The following is a 14,254-nucleotide window of genomic DNA, read 5'->3' as shown; positions in this document are numbered from 1 at the left end:
ATTTTCTTTTATTGTTGCTAATTTGAATTTATTTTAAAAAGGGGAATTAAATTACCCAGACAGGAAGATGTTGATGCAAATTTCCTAACTGCTAAGATAATAAGGTTGAAATTAGGAGCATGTACATATCTTCAAGAAGCATCAAAAATGCATAACTACAATTTAGGGACCTTAGAAAGATTTCAGTTTTAACAGAAATGTGATTTCTTGACTTGCTTAGTTCTAGTCTGTTTTTTAAATGCCGTGACCAAGACTGAAAAGCTCTTTGCTTCCTCAGTGATTCAGCAGGATTGTGTTGAACCCTTCCTGAGCACAACATCCTGCAGCAAACTTCTCCCTGTTTTTTTCAGATGATCTCAAAGACTCCTGAAACCAAGCATTGTGAGAATTATGCTTTACAGTCCAATCCACCATACATCTTCTGTATAATTTTATAATTTTACCTGGAAATTTTGTGGGGGGGTTGAGACAGCAAACTCATGCTATGGGACAGTTGCTACATGCACTTCCATACACATACATGTGTGCAATTATTTTACAGCTCAAGAAGCCTAAAGTCCATCTCCGAGACTAGCACTTTTTAACCAATTGAATGTTACAAAAATATAGCACATCTATTATTTATATCTCTTGTGTACAGCTAACAGTGCATATTCAGCCCAAAGGATCTCGCAGTGCTTTACAAATGACATACGTACAGGAATTCCTTCTACACTGAAATTCCCAGGCTTAGAGGGTGGGCCACAGCCAAGGAAATAATCAGCTTATAGCACACTGCATAATGTGTGTGAACTGCACAATGTGTATAAGGGTAATTCTGGCCAAGGGCGTATCAGACAGTACATCTCACCAGTGCATCCTGCTGGTAAAGGTGAATGTTTAAAAGCTATATTAAAAATAAAAACCTACCACCAACATTGTTCATTGACAGCCACTGTGATCCATTAAGTTTTTTCTTTTATTTACATATGTGTGAATATTTTTTAATATATACACATTCAATTAAAGTGTTGATTTATCATTGGCATCCCTAAAACTTGTCTGTTTTCACAAGTAATTTCCTTTAAGCACCAGGTTTTAATAACTGATGGTAAAGGGAGCTAGAAGAAACTTGACTTACCCTCCTGAGAGGACAGTATACATCAATATTGAGTGATGATACTGACTTACAGCTCAAAGTACCAGCCCATACACAGGCTGTCTAGTATAAACTGTAAGCTAGGCAGTGAAATGTGTGCATGCATTTATTTTTTAATAATAGAGTGCCTACTGCCTGGTTCTTATTACTTATATACTGCTGCCAGCTTGGAGTTCCCCAAACATTTTACCAAGATTAATTAAGGAATAATCCTATTTAAATGAAAAAAAACCCAAGGAAAAAAAAACCTCCGACAAAAACCTAAAGCTTTTTTCCCCCGTTTAACAAATAAGAAACCATCATACAGTTATACGATATGGCTTTACTAATAATGCATGGTGACCCATGAGTTAATACTTATTATTATAATACAAAACTGAGTGCCATAACTACACCTGCCAAGTTCTTTCTCTGGCTGGGCTTATCCTTCTGATTGCTTTTGGGGTAGCAGCAAACAGTTGAGAGACTGTACAACCCTACCACAGTGAGACTAAATGTGGTTGTCCCTTAGCACCAATGGCAGTTTTAGTGTTGGTTAGTAATTATAAGAAAGACAGCAATGCTCATAACCATGCCAGTGGCATCAGTCTTCTATTACAAAGTCTTTCCATAGGAGACCTTCAATAAATGCTCCAGTGTCTTGAGGATAAAAATATGTTGGCTACTACCTTAGCCTTTGTACTAGTGTGAGGAGAAAGGGCATTGTTAACCTTCGTCTTCACCATAATTCTTGCTGTCTAGGTGATTTAACTTAGCTTCTCTAAGGTGTTTCCCTTGCTTTCTCTTCTCCTTTCATTCTCCTCACCTCCACGCTGACTCCCAGGATGCCTCTGCTCTCAAATGACTACATCAACTCTCAGTTAATTTTGCTATTCAGGTACTGTCTTTTTCTGCAGATTCCTCAGGACAGGTTTCTTCTGCAAGTCCTTTCAGAGGAGGTCTACCAGTGAAATGTCAATGAGAACAGGTTGAAAAGGTTGATAAAATAAAATGGAAAGGAATATGTGGAACCAAACAGCAACCCCTGGCTGTCTTCTGCAGAAAACCCTTGTACTGCTCAAGCATCCCCACTCTGTCTCTCCCTTTTCCTCATATCCCCTAAGGTATGTTTTGGATTAGTCTATTTTAAAAATTAGCTTTTCAGCAACAGATTTTATTTATATTTTTGTCTGTACTGGGATATATGTATGTATGGCACCATATCAGTAGCAACAGGAAAGGCATCAGCACACTTCCTTCAGCTCAGATTTGTGCGTGCTAATCAAGGGATCCATTATTTCTGCTCTTCCATGCTTTGATTTTCAAGTCAGATCATTCATGACAAGGCTGCAGGTGGAAAGCCATACTTTGGAATAAAACTTGAGGTAGTAAAGTGGGGGTAAAAGATCTTTATAAATGTAAGCTAAGCAGTTATTATTTAATAGCTGGTATTTTTGCTTCTCTCATCCCACTTAGTGCTGAAGGACAGAAGGAGTTCGTAAAGAAAAAGAGCTTGATGGGGAAAATAGCTAATTTTTTTTTTTTTCTGAAAAATAGGGACATCTCTCTGGAATATATGTAAGTGGTGGTATGTACACACTAAAGTGTGCCTGCATTTATTGTAATTGGTGTCTTTGAAACATTATGTGTACACAGTCTCTCTCTGCAAGAAAAAAAAAAGGGGGAAAAAAAGATGGTTCAAGCTCAAATAAAATTCCAGGCTGATGTGGGGAGACAGACAGTAATATGAGAATGTGTACACAGGGTGCAAATGCCTACATAATATGTATCTTGTCTGAGTGTAACTGTGCATGTGTTCTTTCTGTGTGTCTGCACATGTGCACTTAACCTTATTAATATTTGTATGTGTTTATGTCACATAGTTGATACATATTTTTGTATGTATTTTTATGTGTGTCTGTTTGGACACACATACAATCCATTGTAAAGGTTTTTCCACGTCAGTATAAGGCATAAATATATCCGTTTAGCTGTGATGAAAAGATGCATATACTTCAGTTCATATGACATGTACTCATCAGGACCTGTGCTTGTTCATAAAGTATGTATGCATGCATTCATGTCGACATGGTTAACCTGTTTTTGCCTGATCTGGAGAGCCAGTATACCTCTGTGCAGTAGTGTGTGTGCAAGGGAAGTGTGTTTGTGCTAGTTTGCAGACATTTAACAAGTTCTCAGTGTACAGAACGCTGGCCACAGAGTGCTTATGACAACGTCAGGGTCAGTAATAATTGCTAACATTAAAGATATTTTAATTTATCAAGTCAATAATGTCCATATTCTTGCACAAAACTGACTCTATTTTCTCTCATCCTCAAAAAAAAAAATCAGAATTACAACACTGTGAGAGAAGCTATCTTTGCTTTTTAAGGGAACGCAAAATATGGCCAAGACTGGTTTTGATAGTTTGGGGTTTTTTTAAATTTTTGCCTCATGCTTAGAAATACAAATCTTTAGATTTCTGATCCCAGGTTTGGAAATTGCACCCCTAGTAAATGTTTTACAGGCTACTGGTAGCTGTCTGGTGAGCAGAATTGAAGGATTGTGTCCATCAGTTGTTCTGTCTAGTTAATTTGTTAAGTGAAACAACCTTCCTGAAGATCTTCTTGGGAGCATTTCGTACAGTTTGTTAAAGAACCAGGAACTGGGTTTTTTATGGTAACAGGAAAAAAAAAAACCCCAAACATTTCAGTCTAGTACCCTGAATAAGAAAAAGTCCTAATTTTTCACTGCTTCATCTAATAATTAGGCCCATGCAAAGTGAGTGCAGAACAGGTGTAGATGCTCTGTTTTGCACGTACTTTTCTTATCTGAGTCTTGAAACATGATTCCCTAATATGACACAGAGTACCAGCATGGTAAAACAGGTCCACTTTGCTTATGCAGAACTGAGTATACAAGGGGCAAGACAGCAGAAAATTAGGGCATAGGGGCCTATCCCAATTCCCCTGAAACAAATGGGAGCTGGATTAAGCCTAAATCTCTAATTACATAGGGGTAATAGTCTATCAGAACTCCCACTGAAGCAAAAGGGAGTTGGAGCAAACCCAAGACTCTAATTGCATTTTTCCTTGCCATTTTTGTTCATATATTTTGTTTACTCTGGCTCATCGTTACATTATTTTGTAATTATTATGATGGGATTAGCGGCCATTAAATATCTGATTTCTGAATGGTATGACTTGTTTTAGTCACTGATGTCACTGATGTATGTCAGAAAGGTTTGTATATTCTGGTGCACATGGCAAGAGATAGATGAATTTATCTAATGATTGAAATGAATTGAGGCTTATATATTTCCTGCCAGCACTTCAAAGAGCCATACTACTTTTCTGTGTGCAGAAAACAATATAGTGCAAGGCCACACCAGGATTTTTTTCTTTCCTTTTTTTGTCCTGGTGTTTATACCAGTACCTTTGAATTTCCACTGTGAGGACTGGATTTATCTAAGGAATTGGATAAGAACAGAGCATTACTGACTATGTGATAGAGAGTTGTTATTATTTGGAGAAAGTTTCCATGATACCTGTCATTTTGGAGCACCCCAATACATTTGTTCAGTTTGTTCAATACCAGATTTCCTCCTGCTCTTCTGAGATTAACTCTGCAGTGGTACCCACATGTCATCTACAGTATAGACATTGAGGTTTTTTTCCCATCTTGAATGCCATTCCCAAACATGACCGTTCTACAGTAAGAAGAGAGTTTCAACACATACCAGGCAAGGAGAAGTGTACTCATCCTTCCAGCGGTATACTGACTGCGCCATACTGGCAGTATTAAAACTAAAGGACTGTATAGAGGCCCTGGTACATGATGGGAATTCTCACTGACGACAGGAGAAACTGCATTGTTGATCTAGGCAGGACTCCAGGTAGATGGCTTCAATGTGACTTGGAAAACATCGAAGTAGGAAATACATGCTGGAGCAAGGGGCATTTCTGCAGTCATTCTTCACGACACAATTCTACTTTGTTGCCCATTAATAGTGTCCTAAGACAGGTGGGCACTGCTTTATTTTGGAGATGTTATTGAATTGTCCTAATCTGTACTTCCAATTTGTGACCCTAATAAACTCAAAATTAGGGAAGGGCTTTACCCCACACAGGTGTAGAGTTCTGGAACAGCTTTCTTACAGGAACAGTAGAAACAGGCAAGCAAATTAGCTATGGATTTTGATTAATTAATGAAAGGGTTTATATAATGAGGTTGTCCAGAAAAGGAGGGCTTTACTCATCAACTCAGGAGATCCCATCCATTGTAAGTTCTTCTGTATCTATTTGGGGAGCTGCGAAGGAGATAGTTATCAATGCACTGTGGAAGGGCATAGGGAATTACTGCTATATCTATTCATTACTTTCTGGGACTTTGACAAATTTGGAGGTGTTTTGTTCCCAATTAATATATTTTTGGCTACAGAAGAGGTACAGAAACTTTGAACTGAATAGTAGAAGACATGTCTGTCAATTAAACTATCCATGAGATGTATCAGTAAGCCACCTTCAGTTACAGTAATAGGAAGTCTAAATAACCGCAGTCACTTCACTGGAGTCATTCAAGACTTAAACTGACAGAAAAGAGGAAGCAAAGTCTTCCTCCCCTTTTATCCTAGTTAGAGTAACACAGCCTCACCATGTATCTTCTAACTGCAGTAAGGGACATGGTTTTCTTTCAAACTGAACAGTATTTTGGTGTTGAGCTCACTTGACATAGTCTCTGTCAAAGAAGAACTTTTTTTTCTTTTTGAGTTTACAAGCCTGGTTTGCAACATTTCCAATATGTGCATTAAAATCCATAGGGCCACATGACGTTGTAGTCCTAGCATGCCATTGTCAGTATCAAAAGCGACATTTGCTTAAGACCAAACAGGGTGAAATAGTTAATGATAAACAATAACAAAATGTTTAAAAATAGATCTGACTATCTAGCTTAAAACTGATTTGTTCCTTTACATTCATAATGAAGATTAGTTAGAACTGTTTACATGATTTGTAAAAAATAGTATCAGAAGGCCATTCTAGCTGTTCGGTGCTTGCTGCTCTGGGCTGTGTAGAGCCTGGGAACTCAAGGAAGTGGAGGAGTAAACTGGCTAGTCCAGCTTCACCATTCAACATGACCAAAGTGCACGGACAAACAGATACTACAAGCTGTGAAATGCAAGTGAACTTGTAAAAATTGTTCTCTAGCAGTTCAGTGTGATATTGGTAACAAAAGTAAGGAAGCTATTTAAAACATATACCTCAACTAAATCATTTACCTTAACATTGCTTTTGAAAAAAAGCTATCTAAAAATACCTGTCAAATCCATTTTAACAGATAGGTTCTGTTTTGCTATAAAAGAGGAAACCAGGTACTGTATGGGGAGACAGTTTAATCAGTGGGGACAGTTTAATCAGTGGGGAAGGTAAGGAAGTCTTCTCTCTATAACTTCAATGACAAGGTGTCATCACCCTGTCTCCCCTCCTCCCTCCATTACCCATAGATGCAAAGGGCAATACACCTCCAGTCACTGAAGTTGTTGGGAGTTTTGGGTGGCTCATAGGGGCTGTCTCCTGCAGAATTGTGCTAGAAAGGGGAAAAGTGCAGGTTCTGTGGTGCAGCTTTTGTAAATAAATACCTAAATTATGTGTAATTCAGCAGCTAAGCATTTCCTTAAACACTAGTATCAAGATGCTGGCTAAACGGTAAATAATATGAAAAAATTGTGTTAGTAAAATCTTCTGTTTCCTAACATAAACAATTGGAGAAAATATATTGTAATGTACCTGCAAAATGTTTTTTGCTTTTTTGAAGGAAAGAGTGTGTATAAAGAAAACTGTTTGAGCTAAGTGTAAAAAAAAGAAGTCTGAATGTAGTAATGGTCAAAGAGATGACTGTACAAGATTTTGCATACATCTGTAGTTCATCATAACCAGGGAAAAACTGATTCTTCTGCAGAGCGCAAATAGACAGACAGCACTCTTTTGGGCTGGGGCTCTGTGTAGATGGCATGCTGGTTCTCAGCACAGAGAGTGATTTCACAGAGTTAAGCGGTAACTTTTCCAGCAGGTTATTACCCACATTTTAGCCCCTGAGATCTGAAAATCAAGGTACATCTTACTGCCTCTCATAATGTTTATTGCAAATCTCTGTGCTCCAGTTGTAAGAGGTCATGATGCTTTACCAGGCAGACTGAAGTTCCACTCTCTGTGTCTCATACAGGTAGTTTGACAGTTAGAGTGAGAAAAGTACATGCAATGGACACAAATCCTTAATGGCATACATGAGCGAAATTGCTAAAATCATTGCATCTGCAGATGTTCACATCAGTAACTTTGGCTTTAGTTTGTCAGCAAGATGTGGAGATCTTTGCTTTTAAAATGTTTGGGAGTTTTCTGCCGTGGGCCAGTGCTGTGTACCACATAACTTTTCTTTAACAGAGTGCATGTATAGATAGGGAACTCAATGCATGTGCTAGGAATTGGTAGTTTTTTGCAGTCACTTTTCTGGAAGACACATGCTGTAAACCTGTAGCAAAGAGTTAACATACTGGGGGCTAATCACAGAACAGCTGCTGACCTCCATGGATTTCAGCAGATCAGACCCCAAGAGGCTTTTGTGATCAGACTCCAGGAGGATATTGCTGAAGTCATGCACTGGGGGTTGTGTTGTGGGTTTTTTTAAACTAGTTAATGGCTGTTGACTTTAGTGGAAAAAATGTAATAAAAAGGACATTTTCTGCTCAATGCAGAATGTTTTAACTTTTCAGAAGGTGGTTCTTACTCCTCTCTTACCCATCTGGTCCTTTGTCCTGGCCGCTTTCACGATAGGCTTTTTGGCAGCTGAGGACAGAAGAGCACAGCAAAGATGACATACTTGAGACTGCAGTCAGTGGGACAGCTACGCAAAAGAGTCCTGCAACTGGCAACAGACCAAACTGTGACCATTAGATTCCAGTTAAGTTATAGACCTTTTAAAAAATAAAATCTGAGAATAAGGTGTTTGGTTAACACTTTGGAAGTGGGGACTTTTAAAAGGAAGGGTGGTTTGTCTAGGGAAACACAAATATGTAATGGTCTACCATGAAAGTGCTAATAAAGGGTAAAATCAGCAAGTCCATGGGTCATAATACCTGTGGGGCAGGGACTCCTTTAAAGCAGACTAAGTCTTTTCATATCTTGTAGTAGTTAGCTTCCATGTATAAAAGCACTTTTTCTCGTTTAAATAATTGTCTTTATTAATTAGTAATGGGCTCAGAACTTGAACTTGCATTGTTTGCAATTGCAAGAATATTCAAAATCACCTGAACAGCACTAATTTCTATTTATTAGTAATGCTTTTTTTCCAGACGTTAAAAATAGGACAAATTATGAATTACATTTTAAATAAGTTTCACACCTTGTGTAATTAAAAGTTTGTTACACATCAAGACTGAAATTTTAGATGTCCTGTTTAATTTAGTGAGACAGGTTTTGGCTCAAAGAAAGGTAATTCTGAATGAAAATGTTATCAAAGATTTATTTTTGGCAACAGCTTTACAAAACGGCACGGGGTGTAGTCTCCTACACCTTGTGAAATTTCAGGCTCTTGCTCTGCTGAAAGTGCTCCCGATTACCTTGGATCAGTCCCATAATTTTCTTTGTTACCTCAAATGGAGCCATCAGTGTCTCTACATAACAAAAACCTTGTTAACCCTTCCCTGCCCAGCACCTTCTCAAAGATTTGCTTCAATTCCAGCAATTCAAAGAACCAGCAGTGGAAAGCTTTGCTGCTTGGTTTGGTTAGTCTTTACCAGACCATCCTGATTTAACTCCCTTTTTTTAAGAAAGTAAAGGAGTTTTCACCAATTTTCTCTCTCCTCTCCAAGTTCAACCCTTTCTGTATTTGCTGGGAAAATTTCTTTCCAGTTTGCTGGGGGTGAGGGGAAGCCTATGGCTTAGCAGCATATAGACCAGAGGCATCAAGGTCACAGATAAAATAGATGAAACTACTAATTTTTCACAACTATACACTAGCAAGGGTGTGCACCACAAAGGCCTGATCCTGACTAACCTTTCATGCCTTTCCGTTGCCCTCTCTGTTTGACACCTGCAGGTCTGTGGATCAGAAGCCGACTTTTAGCCCTGCTTTTGCTAGTGCCCCAGGTCCTGAGCCTGCAAGGGACCTGTGTGCACCCACCACCCAGGGCCGGGGGGCTCCTGAGTGTACTGCTTCGTCTTTGCACCATGCTCTGCTTCTTGGGTTCAGAGTCATTTTTATATGAGGCTAAACTGCCCTGCTTGCTGAAGAAGTTTAGATTTAGCCCCCAGAATTTATAAACGATTCCTGAAACTATTTTGTCATGTTAAAATAGCTTCTATAAACATCAAAACTAAAGATGCTCTCTGCTCTTTACTGAAAAAGTAAGGAATCTCTGCTAGCCATTTGGAGGCTAAATCCTACAACCTTTAGTGAACATTCATGCATATTCATGAAAATAATCTGAGGGAACTCAATAGGAACATTCCTGTGGAACAGAATTGTTCCTAGGAGTGCAGGTTAGCATAATACAGCCCCGGTAGAACCTCTGGTTGATAATGCTCCCGTGCTTCCTCTCCTAGTACCTGGCTTTTAGAGCTAAATTCTGAAAGCAGTAAATAAAAAGAAAAAGTTAAAACTTTTAACTGCAGGTTTCGGAATGCAGTATACATCAAACAACATTAAGTATTTCAAATGAATTAAAAAACAATTCATCAAAAAAAGCCTTTATCTGTGGCTTTGTTTGGGTTTCTTTTCTTGGACATTTGGGATCTGCTGTGATCAGTTCTACAAAAATTAAAATCTCCAGGACAAGCAGCTTATGTCTTTAACTACATAATCAAAATATTGCAAAGTACTAAAGTTTTTAAAGGAAAGATATTGGTGATTGGATTTGTAACAATAATTTGCAAATTTAACTTGGAAACCAGCTTTTTCTTCCAGATGAGGGAGAACCAGAACTAGCCAGAACATTCAGAAAAGGTAACTATATAAGCTTTCAAAGCTGCTTTGATAACATACTGTCTACCACAAACATTATTTTCACATAATCATAAACCCTATATTTTTAATATTAAGAGAAATTACATACAGCCCTTTTGACCGCCATAGTTAACTTAGGCAAAATACCTACTGTCTTTAAATGTACTGCCTGAAATTACGTTTGTCTGGGAAAAAAAAAAAAAAAAAAGGTTGAGCTTTATATAGCCTTTGTTTGTATTTATTACATTTTGTGAAAGATTGACATATAGAGACCAGTTCTCTTATTAATCTAGAATTCAGACTTGAAGGAAATTAGAAATTAGAATAGATTAACATTTAGGGAAAACACTATAGGGCTGCAGCCATCAACCAGATAATTTCAGTGGGCAGGTTTTCTTTAAGTGAATATTTATACTAAATAAATAACATCCACTTGAAAAATCATTTTCAGGGAAGATGTTTTCTTATATTATAGTCTGGAAGTTAGACTCATAATAGCCCAAGTGCTACGTAGTATGCAGCTAAATGTAATACAAAGGAAGCTCAGTTATCTAATATAGATATAAATACAAGTATTTGTGAAATCTATTTAGAGCAAGGGTGGGGTGTTTTGTGCCTTAATATACAAAGGAAAAAACTGAAGTGGGAATATTGTATACTTTAGCCAAAGTACCAGCTAAATATTTTTCTCCTTTTGCTGGATTTATTTTCTAAAAGTAATTAAAAATATTTTAATTATCAAATATGTCCAAAGAGTAAGCATACCTAATTGTTACCAAATTCATATGGTAAAAGTTAGAAGACAATTGGATTTAAAATTCCTGTGGGCTGATCCTGCTGTCCTGAAATCAGTGGTAAAAATGCCCTTTGGCTTCAAAGGGAGCTGAATTTCATGACAGCTTTTTAAATAGATTTATTAACTCTTCAGTATTCTGCTAAAGAATAAAACTTCACTGTTTCTTTAAAACCACAGTAACAAAATTTTAGATTAAAATCTAAGCAAACAGGAGTAGCAAATACCATAAAAAAAGCTTTTAGGTGGTTGCTATTATTAGCCTATCAGCTGATAATTTGATAAAAAGAATTCGATCTTACTTATCTACTGTTTTTCAGTGGTTCATAGGACTTAGATGTTTTACTTTCTCCATTAACATATATAGGATCTGAAACAAATAAAGCCCTGCCCTTGCAGAGTAAAGGCAGAAATATGTTTTGGCAATTAGAACAATTAGATCTAGCTGCTGAATCTAAAACTTAATTACTTAAGTATTGACATTTTAATGTTATCAGTAGAAAATAAAGCAGAGAGATCTCCGCATCAAGAAAAAATCCTTTAATAAAATATACAAACTTGATATTTCAGACATAAAAATAAATCTTTATTTGTATTTGTGAGTTTAAATTTGTTGTTCAGTAAATACATTGTTTAAATAGGCAGGGACAACCTGCAAAGAGGGGTAATTGGTAGGATTAAAATTTACAATTTGTACAAAGAGAAAATACTCTGATAAGGGCAAACAATAAACAGAAGTCAGTTTAGGGTTCATCACTATCCTATGTATTCATACAGTTCATACTAATTTGTATGACTTAAAAACTAAAATAATAGAATCATTACTCATCCTTGCTAAATATATTTCTATTAAAAAGTTTTCTTCCTCTTTTGCAAAAATTGCTATTGACTTTTCTGCAGAGAAGCTGGAAAAAAAAGTTGGTAAATTTGATCATAATTCACAAATGCTCCTTCTGTTGAAGCAGATTTTTTACTTTGAAATTACTACTAGGAAATTATTTGAACAGTTTTTTAAACTTAATTTAGGTAAGAAGCTTTTTGAAAGTTATAGTATTATCTTATAACTGACTGCAGTTGGAATACAGCCCTTTTTCAAATTGAAAACTGTACATAATAATTAACAAAACATGTGGATGTAGATTCAGTTATAATTATTAGGAACATTAATTTGCATTGTTGAATCTTAGTGGGGGGTTTGTTCTTTCTTAAGGCTTTTAAGCAGTTAGCAATGAAAATAAATCAAGATTAAAAAAATCTGTTTCAAATCTTCCTTGAAAAACTTTAAAACCTTTAAATGTGGTTTGATATATTTTTGCCTATTATGTATAGGTTATTTATAAATCTTATGATAAAAGATTTCTATTTATACATATTTCATACCTCATTAAATCGACTGAGCAGACAGGGTTGCATCATACTTGTTTGTACGTTTACCTGAGACTTATTAAATAGAACAGTGAGCTAGGTAAATATTCTACATGAAGTTTTATCCAAATAAAAACATTTGTAATAATTAATATATGTTAACAATCCCACATTGATCGTGTTTCTGGAAGCTGTATTTTCAGTTTCTACTTAATATTCTTGGAATTTTTTTCCTTTTATGGCTTCCAGAATAATAAACATGATATCCCTGTTGTTTTTGGAATTTATAGTAAAGAATAAATATTGATTATATTTTGACATCTAAAGAAATTACTGACAGAAGGAGATATATAACAATTTTGCTCAAGTAACTTCATGCAATTGAAGTTTTAAAGTCCTTGAAGTAGGGGAAGGAGTTTAAAGGAAGAAAAGCAAACCACATCCCACCCCCACCCCCCAATTGAATAAAATTGTTTTTAAATGTCTGCTGCAATTTTTTTAAGAGAGGAAAAGAGTTTTCATGCTTTGGTAATGTATCAGATTCAAAGAATGCCATTAAAACTCATGATGAGACTTCGACCACAGAACTTAGCTTTTCAACAGACTAGTCAGCTCCTTAAATTTAATTGAAACTATGTTAAAATAAAGATTTTTTCATGTACTAAGTAAACTTAAATGTTTATCCTGGAAAAGAATAACTGCATGTATCTGATCAATGGAAACATGCACACCGCAAAGGTGATTTTTTCAAAGAAAATAATTATTTCTACATAACTTGTAAGTCAAAGGGCATCTGTTTGTGACCATATTAGTGCTAAAATCAGTACAATAAGCTAGACTTTACCAACTAAATGGAAGGTAGGTACAGTATGATCTGGAGTGGGAGTGAGCTCAGAGTCAGCTCAATGTAGTGGCAGCACATAAATCTAACTGTCAGGAGCAAAGTCAAACTTCTTTGACTACAATTTCCACTAAAATACTACCTTAAATTTGAGTTTGCTAATTGTATGTGCTTCAATGAAATCACATGCTTTTAAAAGACGTATTAATAAGCTTAAATATGATTATGTTATTAAATATTTAATTAATTAGAAAGTGAGCTGTGTAAGCCCAATATGGAAAACAGAATTGATGTATTAGTCATATGCTTTTTTCTTTATTTATTAATGAACAGTTTTAGAGGTGAATAGTAAATTCTCCAGAATAAATTCACAAATGCATACCTCTCTTAATTTTTTTGGAAAATGTTTTGTTATTCTCTCACACAAATTATGTATTCTTTTTGCTCTCTAGAAGTAGTTCCAAAGCTGCTGAAAGGGTCAAACATATTACCAGTTTGGTTTAAGTCCCAAAAGAAGTTTTCCAAGATTTTCATATTTCACGTTAAATTAAGGCAGATGTGGAAGATGATTCAATGTAATCCATTAATTTTAAAATTCCCAATGATGAAGATTCAGCTATAAATTATTATTACAGTAAACCATTATTATGTAAATTGATATTAATTTCTTCTGTTGGACACCATAAATATGAGCCAAAGTCCTGCAGTCAAAACTCCTGCTGCTGATGATAAAAGATTAGGCAAGGCAGATACTGCAGGATTTGGAATGCATATCCTCATTTGTGCCTGTAATCTTACAACCAGAGTAATATCTATATTAAAGGTTCAAATTTTAATACTTTTTTTTTACCACAGCTATCTAGATTTCTATTCTATTTACTAATACTAATACTTTTACCACTGTTTTCATTGTTAATGTATTTCAAACAAGAAGATCGAATTGCTTGGTCTCTGGTCTTTAAAAATCCATCCTGTCAGGAAAAGAATTAATTAATTAATACAGCTTTAACTTTAGGTTTTCCTTTTCCTTTTTTTTCCCCGGTTAATTTGGGGGAGGGGAAAAATAGGACTCAGATTCGTATAATTTCCCAACTCACATCAAATCCTATGTTTGTATAAGACAAATTCATAGGGTAAT

At 35.9% G+C, this 14,254-nt stretch overlaps 1 long non-coding RNA gene across 1 annotated transcript in view; it reads left to right on the top strand.

Annotated features, from left to right (window-relative positions):
- Positions 1 to 2,235, top strand: part of LOC114018032 (uncharacterized) — a 42,492-nt gene extending 40,257 nt beyond the window's left edge. Inside the window, exon 3 of the long non-coding RNA XR_003563421.2 lies at positions 2,035 to 2,235. This is a non-coding gene — a long non-coding RNA (uncharacterized LOC114018032). The remainder of the gene's footprint in view (positions 1 to 2,034) is intronic.
- The last annotated feature ends 12,019 nt before the right edge of the window (positions 2,236 to 14,254 follow it).

Source organism: Falco cherrug, chromosome 7, assembly GCF_023634085.1.
Source record: "Falco cherrug isolate bFalChe1 chromosome 7, bFalChe1.pri, whole genome shotgun sequence".
NCBI classification, from domain to species: Eukaryota; Metazoa; Chordata; class Aves; order Falconiformes; family Falconidae; genus Falco; species Falco cherrug.
The sequence above is the reverse complement of the archived record's forward strand: the minus strand, read 5'-3'. Positions and strand labels throughout refer to the sequence as shown.